We start from the raw sequence: 12,381 nt of genomic DNA on the forward strand, positions 1-12,381 counted from the left end.
CAACACAGGCTTCACTTGCATTTTTCTGTAAACAGTTCTTTCTATGAATTCCAATCTGGACTGATTTATAAACAGGAAGATCTTGTTCCTTTGAAATCTGCTTGATAGCTCAGGTCTGGTTAAACTGATTAATTTCAGAATTTCAGTTTGCTTGGCTTTGCTGCAACACAAGCGGACAGCTCCACCTACTGGCTATTTTAATAAATGCACTGCTCCTCAATGCTTTTCAATAGCAGTCACATGACTGGAAAAAAAAGGTTGTTATTCTGAAACGGTGTAAATTGAACCGTTGTAAAACGAGGGCCACCTGTATATATATGTATGTATATATATGTGTATATCTATCTATCTATCTATCTATCTATATATATATATATATATATATATATATATATATATACATACACACACACAAAACACACAAACAATAAATATACCGTAAATGCGGAAGCAAAGATAAACTTGTAGGTCACTCAAAAGATAACAAGGAATATAATCTCTCTAAGGGCCGAATATACAAAATACCGCCGCTCAGAAACACTACATAGGTTGAGAAATGTTTATGTTGCTATGCAGTGCTCTTTATGTGAAACAGAGACTCCTACATTACAATACAATGTCTAAATAAAATCCCAACGATTGTGTGTGATTTCAATCCATGTCGGTTCAGAATATTAAGCCCTAAGGGTTAAGCAGTTATTAGAGATTAAATATTGCTATAGGAATATGATTTTATCTCACTGAAGAAGTCTACAGGGGGCTGAAACGTATGTGTGAAATTCCAAGTCTCAATGAGAGAGGGATTGCCAGGTATTCTGGAGCTTGATTGTCTTTTTTAGATGGGACCAAACTAATCTACTATAGGAAAGTTCTTTATTAGGGAAAGTGTTTAGTGGTCAAGTGTGGTGGGTGTTAAAGGTTTAAGGTAAATATTTTTAAGTTTAACAAATAATAAACAAATACATTAAGCAATTCTATTAAAGGGACATGAAACCCCAAAATTTTCTTTCATGATTTAGGTAGAATATACAATTTTAAACAATTTTCAGTTTACCTCTATTATCAAATTTGTTTCATTCTCTTGATATCATTTGTTGAAGGAGCAGCAATGCACTACTGGTTTCTAACTGAACACATAGGTGAGCCAATGACAATCGGTGTATATATGCAGCCACCAATCAGAAGCTAGAACCTAGGTTCTTTGCTGCTTCTGAGCTTTCCTAGATAAACCTTTCTGCAAAGGATAACAGGAGAAGGAAGCAAATTAAAAAGTTGTTTAAAATGTTATGTTCTGTCTAAATCATGAATGTCTAATTATGACTTTACTGTCCCTTTAATCCATCCATTGGTAATGGTTAATATTTCAGTTCATCTAGCTGACAGTTCCTCATTTGTTTTCGTAGGAATGCCATGAAAAATTAATTAAAAATTCCATTTGGAATGAAATAATTGTACATCTCTAGTTACGAACACAATGTCCATTTTAAGACCATATTATTGACTGGAGATAAACCTAACTTTGCTGTTTGTAATATAACTAAGTGATAATATGCTGCAACAGATATATAGGATTTACTTTTGGCCCAACCAATAGGAGTATAGATACAGAGTATCAGCGAACAATAAGTCTGTACAAGTAGATGTCTAACAGACAAAAAGGGTTAAACATTTCTTCGTCATGTGCAGGCTGTCATACAACTGTGTCTATACAAATTTTGTTTGGGGCAATTTAAACTAGCTGCACATATGTAAGTGACAGATTGTACTAAAGTAATATAGAGAAAAAATAACCATCCACATTGAGTAAACTCCAGAAAAGGGGATTGAGTAAACTCCCCAGCCATAAAGTTTGCTTGACACTATTGCATTCAATACAAACTGCGGATGACCCAGTTTCATATGCAAACACCAATTAACCCTAACTGCAATTGATCTGACTGACCTGGCTCCTAAGTGGCCACCATAAACATGCTGTCAGTAACCGTTATTTAAAGGGACAGTCTAGTAGAATATGTATAGTTTAAAAAAAGATAGATAATCACTTTTTTACCCATTCCCCAGTTTTGCATAACCAACGCAGTTATATAATATATTTTTTACCTCTGTGATTACCTTGGATCTGAGCCTCTGCAGACCGCCCCCTTATCTCAGTTCTTTTGAGAGATTTGCATTTTAGCCAATCAGTGCTGACTCATAAATAACTCCACAGGAGTGAGCACAATGTTATTTATATGGCACATATGAACTAGCACTGTCAAACTGTGAAAAACTGTTAAAATGCACGGAGATAAGAGGCGTCCTTCAAGGGTTTAGAAATTAGCATATGAGCTTGCCTAGGTTTAGCTTTCAACAAAGAATACCAAGAGAACAAAGCAAATGTGATGATAGAAGGAAATTGGAAAGTTGTTTAAAATCGCATGCCCTATCTGAATCATGAAGTTTAATTTGGACATTACTGTCCCTTTAAATAATATTCCTGTGTCCTTCCCTTAATTGTAACCACATGTATGCTTTTTCTCATTGGTAACTATTTTATGAAAATGTTGCTGCCTTTTGCTCTTTTCCTTTGAAACATCCTTCCAACACTAAACCAAATTACAAAAAAAGTCACTTAAAGGGACAGTCAAGTAAAAAAAAAAAAACCTTTAATGATTCCGATAGAGCATGTAATTTTAAACAATTTTCCAATTTACTTTTATCATCAATTTTGCTTTGTTCTCTTGGTATTCTTAGTTGAAAGCTAAACCTAGGAGGTTTATATGCCGATTTCTTAGACCTTGAATGCTGCCTCTAATCTGAAAGCATTTTGACAGTTTTTCACCACTAGAGGACGTTAGTTCATGTGTTTTATATAGATAACATTGAGCTCACGCATGTGAAGCTCCTAGGAGTGAGCACTGATTGGCTAAAATGCAAATCTGTCAAAAGAACTGAAATAAGGGGGCAGTTTGCAGAGGCTTAGATACAAGGTAATTACAGAGGTAAAACGTGTATTTCTATAACAGTGTTGGTTATGCAAAACTGGGGAATGGATAATCAAGGGATTATCTATCTTTTTAAACAACAAAAATTCTGGTGTTGACTGTCCCTTTAATTAAAAAAAAACCATACTACACCTTCACATGGCATTACCTGTACCCAATTTAAAGAATCATTTTTCTATAGCTTCATCATATCTGTCAAAGTGTAGGGCGGTATTTATCAATGGGGTAGACCAGACTAGTTAAACAAATAACATCTAAGATCAATTACAGTTTTGTAAGGCAAATCGTAGCTAAAGGGACATAATACCCAATTTTTTTTCTTTAATGATTCAGATAGAGCATACAATTTTAAACATCTTTCCAATTTACTTCTGTTATCAAATTTTCTTCATTTTCTTGTTATCCTTTGTTGAAAAGATGGGATATAAGCTCATGAGTGTGCACGTGTCCACAGCACTATATGGCAGCAGTTTTGCAACAATGTTATACATTATCATGAGCACTAGATGGCAGCGCTATATCCTGTCATGTAGTGCTTCAGGGCATGTGCACGCTACCTACCTAGGTATCCCTTCAACAAAGAATAACATGAGAACAAAACAAATTTGATGATAAAAGTAAATTGGAAATTTTTTAAAAAAATTGTATTCTCTATCTAAATAATGAAAGAAAGTTTTTGGGTTTACTGTCCCTTTAAGAGGTATTTTTGGGGGCTGTTAAAAGTTAGGGTTAATAGTGGTAGGTAACTGGGTCAGGGATACTTGCCTTTTAGTGGGCAGAGTTGATTAGGTCTTATCACTGTGAGGGAAAGATCATGGAAAGGGTTACAAGGATCAATCATTTGTATCTCTGTACCATAGGTACCAGTGCAATAGCTGGTATAAGCCACTCCTCTCCTAGTTGGACTTAACCATCTGTGGCAGTAGCTGCTCTGTGGGGGTGCACAGGGATGCAAAATATGTTACTTTGGATACAAATTGCTTCTCCGTCAGTCTCCAGCTCTCTCTATTACATAGTCCCACTTTGAATCAATTGGTTGGTCTCTCTATTTTACAAAAAATAATCACATATTTATAGAAATATATCTTTAAAAATAAAAAGAACATTTTCTTCTAGTGAAGAACATAGAAATGTAAAGTATTCCTAATGCACTTTTGACTTTAGCACAGATGAGTCAGGTTAGCAATAAACAGAAAAGGCTTTCTTTAGCGCCCCCCCCCCCCCCCCATACAAGTCTAAGGGAGAGGAAGGTAGCACGTTGCAACATCTGAAGTCCTAAAGTTAGCAAACCGGAGTCTTTCGCTCTCGCACTTTTTATCTTTTTACCTTGAACTTGTAATACACACGCTTATCCAGCTGCACTCATTTTTTTACTTTGAGAGCGGTTAGCGCTCGAGCGGGGAAAAACAATTTGCACGCCACTTATAATTTGGCCCAAAATGTCTTATCTCAACACATTTTCCTAAATTTCGAACACTCTTTAGATACTGAAGGTTATGTAGACGCATATACAAAAGGTGCAAAGAACTGGTAATACAGAAGTACTAGACGGAGACAGATATAGATTGACATATATCTCTCTTCTTGGACGTCATCTCCTAAGAAACCCGATCTATAGAAAAACAGTAAATAAACCATATTTCTATTGAGTTCTGTTATAAGCATAGTATGTCTTGTGGGGGATGGAGTTACATTTTCATAAAACAGACTATTGAAGGATTTTAAGTGGGTAATTTATTGATTTTCTGAGTGCTCTGTGACAGCACTGACTATATTACTTAAAGTCAAGACACGTGATGAATAAGAATGTCAGATCTATGCACCAGCAGACAATACTTTATTGCATCTGCAGGTCTACCTCACAGACACATAAATGTAGGCTACGTTCCAACATTAAAATGACTGAGAAGTCAGTCATCTTGAATTAAAGATATACTTTACATAACTAGAGCCAGGCGCAATCAAAATGCTTCGAGGTATCTCATATATTCTATTTAAATTCTGTTTTCTACCAATATACAACTTGAAATATAAATAACTGTAAGGTGCAGAGTTTTTTTTCATTCATTTTCATACATCACAGTAATAAAATGGGGCCCTTCCAAGTATCTGAGAAGACAGCTATAGGACTTATCTATTTACAGCACCAAACTGCAGCTTTGTTTTTTAGATACATTTTATGAAAGCAGCCAGACTATAGTGTGTTGGACGTCTACTTTGATATAAGAGGAACGCTGAATGTTTCCATAGTTGGTGTTAAATTTGATTCAAAGAATCAAAGTAACAGTCTAGTCAAAATTAAAACTTTCATGACTCAGATAGTGCATGCAATTTTAAATAATTTTCCAATTTACTTCTATCATCAAATTTGCTTTGTTCTCTTGGTATTCTTATTTGAAAGCTAACCATAGGTAGGTTCATATGCTAATTTCTAAGCCCTTGAAGGCCACCTCTTATCTGAATGCATTTGGCAGTTTTTCACAGATAGACAGCGCTAGTTCATGTGTGCCATATAGATAACATTGTGCTCACGCCCGTGGAGTTACTTATGGGAGGGCACTGATTGGCTTAAATAGAAGTCTGTCAAAAGAACTGAAATAAGGAGGCAGTCTGCAGAGGCTTAGATACAAGGTAATCACAGAGGTATAAAGTGTATTAATATAACTGTATTGGTTGTGCAAAACTGGATAATAGGTAATAAAGGGATTACCTATATTTTTTTCTGCAGTAGATTGTCTCTTTAAACCATTTGCATACCTGACAACATTTCCATAGGCTTTCCATGGTAGGGTGATGAGAAAGAGTTTTGAAAAGTGTTCTAATGGGATTTTTATGGGTGATCCTGCCACAGTCAGTTGTGGTTGGGGGGGTAGGGCTGGTTCGCATCACCAAATGCATTTGTATATGTGAGCTGCAAAGGGCCCCATATATTATGTGTGAGGTGTTTTCACCATTTTTGTTAGCTGCCTCCAAAATATTTTAGAGCCGCCAATAGTCATAGGAGGAACAGGACTTTGGGCTCGATTTATCAAACTTTGTTCAAGATCGCCATTCAGTTCTCCGTCAAGTACTCTGCATATCGCCATCCGATAGGCGCACATGTGCGCCATTATTTATCATAAAAGGGGTCGTATTTCTACGTTACTTTCCAAAGGCGAGATGTGGCGTGATATTGATAAATCTCGCCGTTATTCATATATTTGCGCCATATTTATTATTAAAAATGTCTTAAATTAAAGCGCATATGAGAAATAAATGTGAATTCTAATTGATTACTTTTTAATTTGTATTGTTCAGTTATCAATGTTAATGTTTAATATGTGATAATCGTGGCATGACCCTGGAAAACCTGATCTTACTGCCCAAAACCGAAGGTTAGAGTCACATACTGCTTGAACATTGAGAGAGTGGAAGTGTTTCCGATTTCGATATTGCTCCTCCCTTAAAGCTGGTGGTCTAATTGCAATATGTGTGCAATCAATTGCACCTAGGACATTTGGAATGCTGGCAACTTGATAAAAACCAGATTTTACTTGGTGCCATTCATGTACATTCCTTGGCACATATATAAATTTATTTAGATGCTTCAAAATCGCTTTTAAGACAGTCCTCAAATGTCTACAAAAAGAAGGCTGACTCATGCCAACCACTGCACTGGACACAGCCTGAAAAGAGCCCGTGGCTAGGAAATGCAAAACTGCCAATAACTTGAGCATTCCAGGTATTGCCCTTGTTCTTCTAGTCTGTGGCTCTAGATCATTCTGTATTAGAACATATAGATTTTGTATGCTCTCCCTGTTTAGGCGAAATCTTTTTTTTATCTGATAATCAGATAATGCCTGTAGTCCACAACGAGGTAGAAAAACTCGTGGAACTCTTTGCCGTCTACGTATTGGCAAAATCTGTTAATTTCTTCGATTTTCATGGCCCCTTGCTAAAGAAATTGCAGACAAAATCAGGAAATAATCCATCTTCTTGCGCTGAAAATATGGAGTAAATTAGATGTTCTCCTATCTCTTCATGGAGAACATTAGTAGTCGTATTAGGAGGAGAACTTTAGGCTCTCCAATGGCGCAAAATAATGATAAATATCGATTTTGGAGAGAAATAGGTCGTATTCTTGAATATACACCCTGAAAAGGGCGTTTTAAAGCTTTATTTAGCGCAAATGTGCGCCTAGGCGAGGGACATTGAAGGGCGAGAATTTTGCAGTCGTATTTGCACATTTTTAGGAGTATTTCTTAATGATAAATAGGAGATATATTACGACGGCGTGAATTAAGGCGCAAATTAAGGAGAATATGTTTGATAAATCGAGCCCTTTGTGTTATGTTATGGTTGGGGTCAGATTGTTATTGACATGTTGGATGGAGTCAGAGCATGGTATATGCGGGGCTTTGACAGTCCCTGGTTTCAGTCAGGAAGTCACCACATTTGCCCTAATGGGAGAGGCTTCTGGAAGGACAACAGGCAGAACTCTGTGACACAATTCCACAATATACGGGAACTCTACATTTGGCTGCTATCAAGTGACATTGGCTTCAGCATTTCACAAGGTTTCGGAAATTAAAATTTTGTCAGGTGTTAAAAAAAAAAAAATATGGGGGCAAAGTTTTGCTTTAACATTCAACAAGTAGGCAGTTTTTCCAAGAAAACTGGTGCCTTGGAGTATGTTGCTAAACAACTCATTTTTTTCTGCATGCAACCTTCGCCTGCGATCGACTCAGCAACAACAGATACACAAATATATTTAAAACTATTTAATTTATATCTATTTCAGAATCCCTTGTTTAGCTGATATATTTTTCATTATGGACTTAAGCAACATGATTTTTTAAATTAATTCTTTACTTATATATTTACTATTTCAGGATTTAATATATTTTATGTTCATATGTATAGGATATATATATATATATATATATATATATAACACACATTATATATAAATAAATATATATATATATACATACATACACACATACTGTACATATACACACACACACACACATATATATATATATATATCAACAATTTTTAAATATGATTTTTTTAAATTGTAGTGTGTTTTCCATTTTTAAAAATGTTTCACATATGGTAATACTAGTCTTAAAGGGCATTTTGACCCTTTATGTTTAGAAGAGGAAGCCAAAAAGTTGAGTACTGTAAAAACAAGGGAATCAACGTAAACTGAGTGTAAGCTATCATTTTCAGCTCATATTACAGTCAATGGGAGCTGAAAACAACCTTTCAATTACTTAAAGAGACATAATGTAAGAAGCTGACAAGAAAATATCACCTGAGCAACTCTATGTAAAAAATAAGATATTTTTCCTCAAAATATCTTCATTTCACAATAGTAAGTGCTCAGTGAACATTTATGCTTCAGCTACTGTCCAGCTGCAGATTGAAAAAAAAAAAAAAAAAATGCAATAGCCAATCGGCATCAGCAGCTCTGATGTCACGCTTTGGTTTACTGTGATCTCATGATATTTTACAGAAATCTCACAAGATTTCATAGTAAACTTCCTTTAACTGAAAAGAGAAAGAACATTACTTTGCATGCACATGCACGTCCCAGGACTAGCATCCTGATTGGCTGCTGAAAATCCCTTTACAATGGGATGTGGCTAATTAAGAACAAAATTCTGAGCATTCCTCCTTAAGAGGATACATTATTAGATATTGATGTGGATAGGTAGATACAAATCACATATAATGATCTATACAGATATGGCTGAGTTAAATCAATCAATGTAACAATATATTAAAGTCCATATATTATATATTATAAAAAAAAAGAGAGAGAGAAAAATGTAAAGTCTTTCCTTCTTAATTCGCGGAGAGTCGCCACTAACGAATACAACTTTTTCTCTCTCGAGTTAAGATGTTTCTGCAGCTTTTCAAAAAGAATGTTCCATAGTGCATTCACCACAGGCACTTAAAGGCCAAAAAACAGAAAAGCGCACAAACGCATCTAAGTGCAGATAAAAAAAAAAAAAAAAAGACTCTTTAATTGCAGCCCTACGCTAGTAGGCAGCTACTTACAAGGTTAAAAGATACAACAGGCACGTCAGTACAGAGTGAAGATTAGTCAGCTAGATGCCTTGTTACCCATACGGGTTCACCTCCGCCCTTCGTGAAACAATCCGTCGGTCAGCAATGCTTCAGTTGCAAAGGGGTTTCCTTCCTCTGAACTAGGATGCCGCCAGCAATGAAACACAATTAAAAAGCGAAAAAAGTTCTTCGGCTCCACTGTCTCTGCAATATCATCAGAGTTGTCTTTTCAATGGGATGTGGCTACTTAGGAAATCGGAGGTAAAATATCTTCCTTTTTTTACATAAAGATGTTCAGGTGATATTTTCTAGTCAGCTTTTTACAGCTATACTGCATCACTTTCAAGTGCTTCAACATTTGGGTATCATAATGGACCATGCAAAATGTAAACTTGACTTTTCCAACTGAGACTGTACCTGTGTGTGATATTCTGAATTATTTTCTTAATCTACTCTGGCTGTGGCAGTGATGTACTTTGTTTTGTCCTGCCCTAGGTACAAGGACGTCTGCTGTTCACAAATCACCAACCACCTTTTTTTGGGTCATATTTTGCCATAAACATTTCTCTCATGTGAGAGATGCCGGAAGTGATCATACGCACCCACTTGACTACTAGGGTTCATTGATTTACAATAAAATTAATAAAATATTTGGAGAGCATAGGAGTGGGAAAATATCACATCATAGAACAAACCCTCAAAATGTGTTGCCCGCCCTAAATCCACTACCCTAGATACAGGTTTAGTTGTCTTAGGACAAAATACACTTCTTGGCTATGGTGGAAATTGCATAAAAATCTTGGTCACCATTTTAGAGATGGGCATTATATTAAAATTTAATGATACAATACTTAAGAGCTATTGTATTATTTATAAACTACATCTCTCCACAGCAGGGCTTAATGCACTCAAGGTATAGGCCTTGCATTTACATTTATATCAAATATTAAAAAATGTTGTTACCAAACATATTATTAATCAATTTATTGACCTCAGATGGATGATAGGTTGAGTTGGTTGCAACTGAGAGGTTAAAACAAGAACTGCAGTTGGTCAGTTAATACAGTAGATTTGCATAAACAACAAAACGCATAATAAAAAGACAATGCAATAGCACTTACAGGCCCATTTATCAAGCTCCGTATGGAGCTTGAAGGGCCGTGTTTCTGGCGAGTCTTCAGACTCGCCAGAAACACAAGTTATGAAGCAGCGGTCTAAAGACCGCTGCTTCATAACCCTGTCCGCCTGCTCTGAGCAGGCGGACAGGAACCGCCGGAAATCAACCCGATCGAATACGATCGGGTTGATTGACAGCTCCCTGCTGGCGGCCGATTGGCCGCGAGTCAGCAGGGGGCGGCGTTGCACCAGCAGCTCTTGTGAGCTGCTGGTGCAATGTTAAATGTGGAGAGCGTATTGCTCTCCGCATTTAGCGAGGTCTTGCGGACCTGATCCGCAGTGTCGGATCAGGTCCGCAAGCCCTTTGATAAATGGGCCCCTTAGTCTGAGCTTCAAATGAGTAGTAGATTTTTTTCTGACAAATTTGAATGTTATGTCTATTTCTACTCTTACTGTAGCATGTGACATCTATCAGCCAATCACAAATGCATATACACTTATTCTGTGAATTCTTGCACATGCTCAGTAGGAACTGGTGACTCAAAAAGTGTAAATATAAAAAGACTGTGCACTTTTTGTTAATGGTAATTGGAAAGTTAAATTGCATGTTCTATCTGAATCATGAAAGTTTAATTTTGACTTGAGTGTCCCTTTAAAGGGACGTTAAAGTCAAAGTTTTAACAACAGATACAATATTTTATTATTGAAAGTATAGCATTATTGCAATATACATTCATTATTTTTATGCAACACAGTATCCTCCACAGAAAATTTTGCTAGTCAGGTGGGGGCAATGTAATACTTTCTAATATCATAACATTTTCTGCTATCCAAAGTACAAATTCATTGCATAATCAAATTTAGATGTATGTAATTATAATCTGAGCAATAATTAATACAAAATGTTATTGGCTAATTTTAGCTTAATTTTTACTAAAGTAAAGCAAGTAAAATCAGCCAGGTAGTGCACCTATTAAAGATGTCCTGCGGAGAACACTGCTACATATTGCTGTAAAATACATCTTAAAATTGTACTTGTTCTACTTGGGTTATTACGGTTATCTACTTTTCTGTGAACTAGTGTTCTATCTCTCACCTTGTCTCTCCAATAATTTGTTCTCATGGTGGATTATCAGTTTTGCATCAACAATCATGATAGGAAAATCATTCAGCAGGATTAGCGCTGCTAAACAGCACACTACAACTATCTATAGAGCACTGGGGATTTACGCTAATCCCGACCCTTCTTCACAGAGTCCAGTCTCACTAATCTGAATCATGAAACTTTAAAGGGACAGTCTTTTCCGGAATTTGTATTGTTTTAAAAAGATAGATAATACATTTATTACTCATTCCACAGTTTTGCATAACTAACATGGTTATATTAAAGTGAAGGTCCATTTTGATGAATTAGTGCCCGGTTTTTAATAAACCTATTAAAAACAAGGGCACTTTAATTCATCAAAATTTACATTTCACTGTTTTCTTCAAAAACTTACCTTTTAATCCTGGCAGCCACTTCAGCACTTCCTCCGCCCGTCGCAAGTCGTCTTCGCAGGTCCAAAATGACGAATCCGGCTTCCTCCAATCACAGCGTTGCATCAGGCCAAGATTCCCCCGGAGGAAGCTGTGATTGGAAGAAGCATGATTCGTCATTTCTGACGTCTGCAGAGGCTCCCGACGACCGGGGGAATCGCTGGAGCGGCAATCAGGATAAAAAGGTACGTTTTTGAAGAAAACAGTGAAATGTCAATTTTGTTTTTAATAGGTTTATTAAAAACCGGGCACTAATTCATCAAAATGGACCTTCACTTTAATATTCTTTTTACCTCTGTGATTACCTTGTATCTAAGCCACTGCAGACTGCCCCCTTATTTCAGATATTTTAACAGACTTGCATTTTAGCCAATCAGTGCTGACTCCATGAGAGTGAGCACAATGTTATCTATATGACACACATGAACTAGCACAATCTAGCTGTGTAAAACCTGTCAAAATGCACTGAGATAAGATGCAGCCTTCAAGGGTTTATAAATTAGTATATGAGCCTACCTAGGTTTAGATGATTTAAACAAAAAATACAAAGAGAACAAAGCAAATTTGATGATAAAAGTGAGTTGGAAAATTATTTAAAATTGCATGCCCCATCTGAATCATGAACGTTTAATTTTGAGTAGACTGTCCCTTTAATGTTGACTTGGCCTTAGAAAGGATGTTAACAGAT

At 36.2% G+C, this 12,381-nt stretch overlaps 1 protein-coding gene across 1 annotated transcript in view; it reads left to right on the forward strand.

The window, feature by feature from the left end:
* LOC128636014 (leucine-rich repeat and fibronectin type III domain-containing protein 1-like) overlaps positions 1-12,381 on the forward strand; it is a 183,562-nt gene that overhangs the window by 166,968 nt on the left and 4,213 nt on the right. The gene's annotated exons all lie outside the window — the stretch shown is intronic.

This window comes from Bombina bombina, chromosome 7 (assembly GCF_027579735.1).
Source record: "Bombina bombina isolate aBomBom1 chromosome 7, aBomBom1.pri, whole genome shotgun sequence".
Classification (NCBI taxonomy): Eukaryota; Metazoa; Chordata; class Amphibia; order Anura; family Bombinatoridae; genus Bombina; species Bombina bombina.